The 12,173-nt window shown below is 41.7% G+C and overlaps 1 long non-coding RNA gene across 1 annotated transcript in view; it reads left to right on the top strand.

The window, feature by feature from the left end:
• Positions 1-12,173, top strand: part of LOC147028689 (uncharacterized) — a 39,961-nt gene that overhangs the window by 14,862 nt on the left and 12,926 nt on the right. The gene's annotated exons all lie outside the window — the stretch shown is intronic.

Raw genomic sequence — 12,173 nt, 5'->3', positions numbered from 1 at the left:
CATACGTCCAACTGGTTATGAATACGTCCAAAACTGGAAAAAAAAACATCAATAGTTCAGCGTACACCAGCGTTTTACATACATTTTGATACCTTGCCATATGCTGGCTAAAATGTCAAGGTGTGACAGGGCCTTAAGTAAACTAGCAGGCCATAACTGGGGAGCAGATTTAATAACCCTACATTCCACCACACGGGCATTGGTGAATGCTCCAGCAGAATACTGTGTTTCTGCTTGGGATAGAAGCATGCACACAACGAAACTGTATGTCCATCTCAATTCTGCCCGAAGAGGCATCAATGGCTGCGTCAGACCGATACCTACCTACCACCTACCTCTTCTCGCTGGCATCCCACCTCACCACCTAAGGCGAGAAGCAGCAACCAGCCATGCTGCACTTAAACTTCTGACTCTGAAGTTCATCTTCTCTACAACAAGATACATGAAACACTGAAAACTCAACAACTCAGAGTCAGAAACCTTTCAGCAGAGCAGCCCAGTCTGACATTGAGGCTGGAAGCCCAGAGAGCAGACAACATTGGCTCCTCTCGGAATGGAAACAGAGGCAACCTGAAGGCAGACTGCAGAATCTGCCACCCATTTCCACCTCTCCAACTGGCTGCAGACTTCCAAGACAGGGATGGTGCTGCCTGAACAGACTGTGTCCAGGCATTAGACACTTTAAGGCTTCCATGCATACCTGGAATCTGGCTGACACAGCAACCTGCAATTGTGGAGAGCCCCAAACTACAGAACACTTGGTGGAAGAGTGTCCCATCCACCAGTTGGTGGGAGGTTGGAATGCTCTGGCACAGCTTGATCAGCAACCTGGGAATGGTTGAAATCTGCTGGTTTTACATCTTGAATGGCTGATGATTGGACAACTCGAAAAAAGAAGTGTGTTTTCATGGCCAAATAATCGGGGTCAAAACTTGTCCCAAAGCTTGGGTATGTGAAATGTCAATACGTTGGACACTGCCTAGGGAGCAATATTATAACAAATCAAGTTATAGCTGATGGGCAACACAGACCCATTTGTATTGCCGAATAAAGCAAGATCCAGAAGCGAGACAAACTTTCAACCATTTAATATCCAGATTTAGTGAATTATTATCTGATGTGACCGAGCGCAACATTGAGTTATTGGTAGGTCCAGTTTGTTTTCCCTCAACTTGGACCAGTCCATCTCCCTCCTTCCCCCCAACACTAAGTGGAATTGATGAGTCCATAAGAGAGGATTAAGGGTTCCAGCATGAAAGTGGGATGGAACACTCCTGCATGATTCTCTTCAGTGAGCAGGACGTAACAGAGCAGATCTCACAACCTAAGTTTTAGGTAAGATTATTATTGTTAGGCTCTTTCTTGTTTTGATAGTGTGGTATGTAGTGGTGCTTGTCATTATTTTTGAATTCCCTTGGTATAGACTTGTGGCTGTGTTGTGTGATGTACTTGGCTGGGGGGAAGTCAAGTCTGAGGCCTTGTCATTGAGGCTTGACAGCCAGGATGAGTGACGATTATGTTGTAACAAAGGAGTTATGTGGTGATTGCATCTTGGGTTTCTCCTGTTTTCGTGTCTTACAATGCCACTGTTTTGCGGTACTGATTATAATTAGTGAATGAAGAGAGAGAAGAGAGGAAGAAGAAACAAGCTGTGGTGTTTTGGTGGTGAAGCGAGGCCATTAACTCCTCAGTGAGCTGTGTTTCTCCGTGAGTCGCAGCCTGCTTCGAAGCGGCTGTCCTTGAGATTGAGAGGACGGATGAAGGGAGAGTTGCGGAGAGCACTCAAGACAAGCTGTCAGGATGATGCAGAGCTGGACAATTCTCTTTTTCTGTTTTTTTTTTTTTTTCCCCATGTCAAGTGCCGCTCACACCAGCGTGGATGAAGCCGCCAAAATTCCCTTTCAAACAGGCCTGAACTCCTTTCGCTTCTTTATCTCCCGTTTTATTTTAATACCTTGCAAATGTCACTTTCTTGCTTTGCTTCCCTTTCCTTACCCTGGGTTAGGTAGAGGCAGGGCTGCCAAGAGCCAGAATGCCATGGGCCCCAGGGCAAAGTGTAGGGCCTCCTTCATCCAGGCCCCCTTCAATTTTTTTGGTTTTAAACCAACCAACATGGTGGTTTCCTTCTTTTCATCATCAGAAACACATGCCATATTTAAAGGTACACAGAGAGAAAAAAAAATTTTTGATGTGATTATATAGATGTGATTAATTATTTTGAGGTGTTGCAGTTAAAAAAAGCAAACATGTCGGGTACCACCCCTAAAAATTCCAGATATACTGCCACGAAGTAATCGAGGAAAATATTGTCAGCGTGCAATGGATACTGGGCACACAACTCACTTCAGACTCATCAGAAAGTGAATTTGACGAATAATTTCTGATCAAGAATCCCCATTTTATGACGACAGTCGGAATCATTATGCAGAAGGTGCTGTCAGACCGTACATGTTTGAGCCTGAGGTTGAAATGACGTCATGGGAGGGGTGGGGCCAATCGAGCTTTTTGGGGGGTGGGGGGGTGGCCAATCGAGCGTAAAAGGGCACTAAGTTAAATTTAAATCTTGCTTTCAAGATATTTATTCATGAAAAGAACAATGAGAAAGTGTTAAGTGAAGCCATATTTATTCATTAAATCAAACATGACATTTGCCTCCACCACCGAAGGTGAGGGAAGTTATGTTTTCACCCCTTTCTCTCTGATTGTGTGTCTGTTTTTTTGTTTGTCTGTTTGTCTGTGTGCAGGATATCTCAAAAAGTTGCAGACGGATCCGGATGAAATTTTGTGGACAGGTTGGGTGTGTGACAAGGACTAATTGAGATTTTGGTGAAGATCCGGATCCGGATCCGACTACTATAATTTTTTAAGTGATGCTTCACCATTGAGAAATAGGGCCAAAAATGATATAGATCATGCTATCTCAAAAAATTGTGGACAGATTCAGATGAAACTTGATGGGCATGTTGGGTGCATGACAAGGAAGAACTGTTTCGATTTTGGTGAAGATCCGGATCCCGATCCTGATCTGATAATTTTTTTAAATGATTCTTCACCATTGAGAGATTGGTCTGAACTGATATATAACAGAATATCTCAAAAAGTTGTGGACGGATTCAGACAAAACTTGGTGGACAGGTTGGGTGTGTGGCCAGGACGAATTGATTCGATTTTGGTGAAGATCCGAATCTGGATCTGGATACGAGAATTATTTAATTTCTAAAGTGATTCTTCCCCATTGAGAGATAGGGCCAAAACGATATTGAACTGTATAGCATGATATTTCAAAAATGTATTGGGCCCGATATGTTCTCGTGGATCAGGCATTACATGGCATTGGTATGCGCTCTACTGAGTGCCTTTATAGTCTGTGTCTGTGGACCTTTAAAGGGAAATTGTGGGTGTTATACTTATTCCAATACTAGCAAATACCACCCATCTTTGCTGATGGGAATGCAACAGGTGGGTGGGAGAAAAATAAGGTGGAGTGGGGGTGGAGAGAGAGGGGAGGAAGGAGTGAGGAGGGAGGGAAAGTAAGGAGGGGTGAAGGAGCGAGGAGGGAGTGAGAGTGGGAGAGTGAGGAGTGGTGGGGGAAGGGAAGGCAGCGAGAGGTGAGAGGAAGGGAAGGCAGACGTGCAGTGGAGTGTTAATTACGATTCATACTGTCTCATAAAAATGCTTCTGCATCCAATAATAGTGAAGAATGAAACAAAATAATGTCTGAAATTTATTTTCTACTGGTCATACAACAAATACCGCGCAGAGACAACCACCACCCAGAAGCGTCTGGAGACGAACACAGTCCGGACATGTTTGGAGACAAACACCGCCTGGACATGTCTGGAGCTAAGTTGTCTGGAGACAAACACTGCTGGGATATGTCTGGAGAAAAACTCCCACCCAGACATGTTCGGAGACAAACACTGCCAGGACACGTCCGGAGATAAACACCACCCAGATGTGGCCGGAGCCAAGCTGTCCAGAGACAAACACTGCACGGACACGTCCAGAGACAAACTCGCATCCAGACATAAACACCGTCCAGACACTTTCAGAGACAAACACCATCCGGCCGCATCCGGAGCTAAACTGGCCGGAGACAAACACCGTTCGGACACGTCTGGAGCTAAGCTGTCCGGAGCCAAAAACACCGCTCAGACACATCCGGAGAAAAGCTCCTGTCCGGACACGTCCAGAGACAAACACCGCCCAGACGCATCCAGAGACAAACTCTTGTCCAGACACATACAGAGACAAACTCAAGTCTGGACATAAGTACTGCCTGGACGCGTCCAGAGCTAAGCTGTCTGGAGGCAAACACAGACACTTCCAAAGGCAAACACCACTCGGACACATCGAGAGACAAACTTCTGTCTGGACAAGTCCAGAGACAAACTCCCATCCGGACATAATCACTACCCGGACACGTTTGGAGAGAGGAGGGAGAGAGGAAAGAAGTGTGGGAGGGTGCTGCTCTGCATTCGACAGGGGTGGAGCGAGGATGGGACAGAGAGAGAGAGAGAGAGAGACAGAGAGACAGAGAGACAGAGAGACAGAGAGACAGAGAGACAGAGAGACAGAGAGACAGAGAGACAGAGAGACAGAGAGACAGAGAGACAGAGAGACAGAGAGACAGAGAGACAGAGAGACAGAGACAGAGAGAGAGAGAGAGAGAGAGAGAGAGAGAGAGAGAGAGAGAGAGAGAGAGAGAGAGAGAGAGAGAGAGAGAGAGAGAGAGAGAGAGAGACACGGGTGGGGGAAGGCGAGTTAGCAGCGAGAAAATGTTATGCTTTATACACACACACACACACACTGTATTAGTGCTTGGCCGATATTGGCAATGCTTCAGGATTGGAGTCAGTGTGGTTACCGACTACAGTACATACTGTATACAACCCAAAAACTTTGAGTAGCTTTCACCCTCGTTTTGGAGTGTTTCGATCAACAAATTATATAAACAACATTGCATTATTGATGTTTCAAGGAGATGTGCATAAACATTAATCTTTATAAACAGCTGCCAATCGTCATGCGATGGGTGGAAAAAAAATTGATTCTGTAATTTAGAAAACACGTTAATAATGGCAAATGGCTCAGGAATTGGGTGATATCAAATATATTTTGCTTTGAAACTCACAAAGAGAAACTTACAACCTTTGTAAATTATGTACCTCTACCTTGGAGCAACTGCCAACTGTACATCCTGATCGGGACACGAACTGTACCGCTATTGACTATAGGGTGCTCGGTAAGTGGCTTTAGTGCTCATGCAAGCACTCCAATTAAATGGTTGATTAGGAATGGCTGGCCAGGCTGTGGCTGCATACATATCATGTAGGATATGTATATATAATATATATATATATATATATATATATATATATATATATATATATATATATATATATATATATATATATATATATATGGTGGTCAAGGTGTGACAGGGTCAAGGTGTGACAGGCCTTCATAGTTAAAGGCTTCATAGATCCCTTTAACTATGAAGCCGGTCTTCACCACGCCTGTAGCAGTTAAATTAATTCAATGAATTCATTCAAATAATGAGTTTATCCAAAAAAGAGTTGCTGTTTAACATAGAGCATCCCTGGAAACATCGCAAAGTTTCATCGCCCATGAAATAAACATTGCGGATAATCCACCACATTGCCTGTTCCTCTGTGCACACGTCACATGGTATATTGGCTCACGGTCCACACAAACATTATAACATTATTTAAAAACGTCTGTTTTTCACCAGATTTGCTTTCCTTGGAGAAAACATCACGAAACCTCCAAAAATATAGAAACAGATCTGGCAGACGCTATGGATAAGCAGTCCATCTCGGGGACAGAGTGCAATGTCAAACAGTGAATGCATTAAATCTTTTAACTCAATGAAGCTGATTAATTTTGTTACGTTCCTGAATTTTTTGTTCACTCAATATAATTCTCTAAACAGTAGAAAAAGACAAGTTTAATGCTTTGGAAATTTCACATTTTCTTGTGTATCTATGGAGAAAGGACATCCCTTAGCCTTGCTTGCTCAAAGTAAATAGGTATATTGGCTTATATTAGTTATAAGACTCATTATTTCTTTTAATTATCAGATTTCACTCCAGATTCTGACACCTATTTAGGCCGGATGATATCCGATCCTCAAAACCGAAATATATTTTTATGATATACCTTAATTAGTCTGTGAGAGTAGATCGTGTAAAATTGCATCACATAATGCATGAAATCACTCCAAGCTCCTAATTTGAAAGCTACAGCACTGACAAAAATGATGTCTATAGTGATTCATAGTGATGATGAACAGGCATTCGATAATATCAGTGAGGAAAGTGAAAAAAATTTAACTTTATCGTTCAGAAATCGCTGCGGCCTGTTGCAAGTCAAAGCATGGTTGAGCAGGCCAACAAACATGGCGGCTTCAGACCCCAGTGAGGTATCCCATGATACGCCTTAAAACCCCAGAGAGCGAGGTGGCCGGGGATGCACCTGATAAAGGATATAATTAAATAAGGACATGAATCGTCTTCAAACGGGGCGTTTTAATTAACCAAAACACCCAGTTTTTTGTCATGCACTTCCTTGGAGTTTTCTTTGTGTGCATACAAAGTTTCAGGCTGCTATGTTTCATGGTTTTGGAGTTATTGAGGAGACACACACACACTTATTAGTATAGATGTGGATTTGTTTCTTTACCCATTTCATCCAGATGGGGTGTGGTCAACACAACTGTGTTCATTTACCTCATTACTGTGATGATTATTATCTAAATTGTTCCCAGAGACCCATCCTAGCATATTTTACAATGGAGGGTGTGACTCCCCATGGCATGCCAGGGAATCAACACAAAATAAAAGGTTGCCCTCAGTGTTTTATCGTCAAAATCAAAATATAAAACAATAAACATTGAAGGAATAATTACGGGCCCCTAATAGTTCTGGGCCCCAGCCCCCAGGGTAGTTATGCCACCTCCCCACTCTCTCAGCGCCCCTTGGTGGAGGGTCCGTGTGTGTTGTGCTGTTATTGGTTGTGTGGCCTGCGTTCTACGTAATTAATTAAGTCCATCGTTACAGTACCTATGTGACCTGCTTTTTGTACATTTTTGCCTTCAGTATACCCCGTCCCGAGACGTCATGAGTAAATTGATTGCAATTCATTGTGTTTGACTTTGTGCCATTGTTCTATGGGGCTGTGTTATAAAAACTACATTTAGAATAGAATGCGCGTTTTGGAAACAACACTGGTCAAGTCGCAAGCCACCTGAGTTGAAAGTGTGGCAGTCTAGAATTCTACTCCTTGCTCTCAACTTAAATACAAGCTTCCAAAACTGCTCGGCGAGCTTGCAGGCTTCGGCCCAGTGGACTGGATGGGACCTAGGGCCTCTGTCCTCCCATCGCACAATTGGCGCTGGGACAGCATCGGACATAGGCTCATCCATCCCATCCCCTGGAACAATAATTACTGGATGTTATTCATGGAATACTTAATCCGTGCAGTCTTGAGAAGGACTTGGTGTGAGCTCACTCTTCTGGCGGCAAATTTGTAATTGTATCTATCTACACTTCTGAGGTAAATGTGTACAAATTGCTAAAGTATAAATGTGGAGATCGTTAAAATGCCAAAATACTCTTCTTCTTCTTCTTCTTCTCCTTCTTCTTCTCCTTCTTCTTCTCCTTCTTCTTCTTCTCCTTCTTCTTCTTCTCCTTCTTCTTCTTCTTCTTCTCATTCTTCTTCTTCTTCTCCTTCTCCTTCTTCTTCTTCTCCTTCTCCTTCTCCTTCTTCTTCCTCTTCTCCTTCTCCTTCCTCTTCTCCTTCTCCTTCTTCTTCTTCTTCTTCTTCTCCTTCTTCTTCTTCTTCTTCTTCTTCTTCTCATTCTTCTTCTTCTTCTTCTTCTCATTCTTCTTCTTCTTCTTCTCCCTCTCCTTCTCCTTCTTCTTCCTCTTCTCCTTCTCCTTCCTCTTCTCCTTCTCCTTCTTCTTCTTCTTCTTCTCCTTCTTCTTCTTCTTCTTCTTCTCATTCTTCTTCTTCTTCTTCTTCTTCTTCTCATTCTTCTTCTTCTTCTTCTTCTTCTTCTTCTTCTCCTTCTCCGCTTTACTTCACCAGCTGAGCACAATAAAGGCTGAAGCGATTACAATGATTCTAATTTCTAATGCTAGGAAGTGACACTGTCTCTGGGTATTAGGCTTTGTTCAATTCACCCTGTAAGTTCTTAGGGAGTGTGCATCATACAAGTAATATGCGCGATATTAAATGTTCATGTAACATGTGGTAAAGTTTCCATTTCCTCTGTTGAATGGTTTTCGATGTACGCTCTTAACACTATAACTGCCACTTTATGACTGCTGGTAGTGATGACCAGGTACCAACACATCCCGCTTTGATGCAACCCCACTTTGATCAGATACCTGACAAATTACGTCCTCTTTATTCATTTGAATTCAGAATGGGATTAAAAAAATTAAATTCAAATCAAATGGAGGACCAAATAAAATAGGTACAGTCCTGCACTGGAGTCATTAGAAGGAACCTGGACAAGAAAAAGCAAAGATTAAGTCATCAGGAGGAACCTGGATAGGATTTGCATTTCAGCTGATACGACTCGACCCTTAAACCCATCCAGGCACAGCCAAGTGAGCCTTATCCAAAAAAATAAAAAAGAACCCGGATCAATAAAAATTAAGTAATTCTGCCTGCCAGATCATACCTCCGATCAGGTTGAAATTGAAAACATATATTCCGCATCATTATCAGATTATAATTGTTACGTTTCACATCGATTGATGCAGCGGTTCAAGAGAGAATTTTTGAAATCTTTTCCTTCAATCCAATATGGCTGCCAGACCATGTGACCGATCAATTATTCATGACACGAGTATTCCCAAGGCTTGGGGAACATGCGTGTGACGTTTTCCCTCGATCTGACCAGCCATTCTGGATGAGATTTTTAAAGTTTTCAGGGTAAATCCAAGATGGCTGCCATATCATGTGACATATGATGTCATAGGTGCGGAACCTTTTGTTTCTCATGGGTAGGCAGTCATACCTGTAAAGTTTCACCTCAATCTGTTCAGCTGTTTCGGAGAAGGTTTTTTTTTAGGTTTTTTTTATTATTAATAGCTGCTGAACCCTGTGACCGATGGCATCATATTGTTTTTTTTTTCTGTTGACAAATTTATCCCAAAATGACACTCAAACATTTTCATACTGATCGGATGTAGCGTCCTATGTATGCAATTATGACGTCATAACGAAGACACCTATGACATTACGAAAAATCACACTTATTCCCCATGGGAAAGGAGCCAAGTTTCAATCTATTGTGAAAATTTCGGGCCAATCCGTCAAGCGGTTGCAGAGAAAATGGACTAACTAAATGCAGACACGTACATTCTTCATATGTACTGTACGCGATCAATTGCTTTACCCTGTTTTTGCCTTCATGAGTGCGGGCTAAAGATTATGCAGCTGTAACCACAGGAGTAATCCACCACATGCTTTATTTAACTCGTTGACTAATCCTAACCAATCACCCCTTGGAAAGAGAAGAGCAGGCCATTGTGTGCCTGTGCACATGTCAAGTTTTCTCTTCGGCCAAATAAATAAAAACACCAGTTGATCGTCCCCGCCCGGTTCCTTTTTGAACCTGCCTCCTTATTAAAATTATTTGTTATTTAAAAACACGGTGGATATGCCTCCAAAACACGGTGGATTATAAAGGTTCTTCTTCATTTTTGATGGACGGATGGAAGGAAGGACATACGGTATATTGAAGCGGTTTGCACCACTTAAAAATCCATATCTTCGTGTACGACTCTTGCACTATTCATTGAATCAATCATTTTCCCCATGTGGATGCTGAGTTTTTATAACTTCTGCTAAGCTTCCACCGAGTTGGACCAGGGAGCGCTGGTGAGTCCACATCCCACATATGTATGTCTGTGTATTAAATGTCTACTGTAGATCGATATGGAAAGATTGCATAGCCAATCTACACTAATAAGTGTGTGTGTGTGTGTGTGTGTGTGTGTGTGTGTGTGTGTGTGTGTGTGTGTGTGTGTGTGTGTGTGTGTGTGTTTCACGAAGTATAACGTATTCTATCTGCTAACTTTCCTACATATATATATATATATATATATATATACATATATATATATGTGTATATATATATATATACATATATATATATATATATATATATATATATATATCTTCTTCTTCTTCTTTCGGCTGCTCCCGTTAGGGGTCGCCACAGCAGATCATCCGTATGATCCGCATTGTGATTTGGCACAGGTTTTACGCCGGATGCCCTTCCTGACGCAACCCTGGTCGCCTCTTACGACACAGGGATATGGTACACCTATTTTAACCGGGGTATACACCGGCCCAGTATACTGGTACTCATTTCGCCGACCTTGGAAGGATGACAGGCTGAGTCAACCCCCTGGTGTATTAATTCAGTGGCTCAACGGGGCTTGAACTCAGGACCTTTTGGATCCCAAGCCGCTGCCCTAACCACTGCGCCAACACCAGGCTGTATACATATGTATATATGTATATGTATGTATATATATATATAAATATATATATATATATATATATATATATATATATATACACATGTATGTATGTATGTATATGTATATATATATATATATATATATATATATATATATATATATATATATATATATATATATATATATATATATATATATATATATATATATATATATATATATATATATATATATATATATATATATATATATATATATATATATATATATATATATATATATATATATATATACATACATATAGATATATATATATATATATATATATATATATATATATATATATATATATATATATCTTTCTCATCTTCCCTCCACCCCCTCCTAATGCAGTGCAGCACCATATTCCCACACCTCTTCCCCTCCTTTCTCTCTCTGTCTCTGGATGTATCCAGACGGTTATGTCTGAGCAGTGTTTGTCTCCGGACGTGTCTGGGTGGTGTTCCAGGCAGTGTTTGTCTCCGGACTGTGTATCTCCGGACATGTCCGGGCAGTGTTTGTCTCTGGGCCGTGAGATATAGTATCACCAGTAGAAAATGGATTTCAAACATTATTTTGTTTTCATCTTCACTGTTATTCTCTGCAGAATCATTTTGATGAGACAGTATGAATCATAATTAACGCTTCACCGCACATCTGCCTTCCCTTCCTCTCACTGCCTGGTGTTGGCTTCGTGGTTAGTGTAGTGACTTTGTATCCTCGGGTCCTGAATTTGAGTCCTGTTGGCTGCTGAATTAACACCAGGAGGGTTGACTCAGCCTGTCATCCTTCCAAGGTTGGTGAAATGAGCACCAGTTTATGGGTAACAGCTGTGCCCCTAACCAATGATGCAACCAGCAGCCAAAAAGGCTGCACACAAAGGGAAGGGAATCTCTCACTGTCTTCCCTTTCCCCACCCTGCCTTGCTCCCCCCTCCCTCCTCTCTTTTTCCCCCTCCATCTTCTCCATCTCCCCCCTCCCACTTCTTGTATGGTTTTTTGTATTTCACCATACATTTATTATATATTTATTTAGAACTGAGGATTGTATTTTTAATAGGCTTAGTGAATGTGTACATGACGTGTCAGGTATATGACCCACGTTATATTTGTTTGGGAACAGAAAACTAGCATGTCAAGTACTAAAAGCTGGCGGCCATTTTGAAGAAAAAAAAATTATTTCAAAAATAATCCTCCGTTTAAAAAAAAAAAAATCCAGACCATCAACTGGCATTTTTTATTTATTTAGCCTTACATGAGGCTACTGCACTCGCGGCAAAGCAATGACTCAGTGATGAAGCAACCAGCAGATGGAACATGTTAACAACTCTTCAACACACATAAATCTTACATCGAGACATCTATAGATCCTTCGACATTGCAATCTGATCCTTTTTTATTTACTGTATCCTATAGAATGCTTGTTCAATAAGCAGCGAAGATAACCATCAAGTTAACTCAATTCATAGTGTTGATCGTGCATGAAGCAACGAAAACTTCCATTCTGGTGCAGTGCCAGCAAGAGGAGCCGCACGTCGGAGCACATTGGCTGTCCGATGCGTGTAAACACATTGGCTACATTCCCTGAATTGGGTACCTCGTTAAAATC

The sequence above is a fragment of the Eptatretus burgeri genome, chromosome 4 (assembly GCF_056783735.1).
Source record: "Eptatretus burgeri isolate ZD-2024b chromosome 4, Ebu_testis_v1, whole genome shotgun sequence".
Classification (NCBI taxonomy): domain Eukaryota; kingdom Metazoa; phylum Chordata; class Myxini; order Myxiniformes; family Myxinidae; genus Eptatretus; species Eptatretus burgeri.
Note: the sequence above shows the minus strand (reverse complement) of the source record. Positions and strands in the feature narration are given on the sequence as shown.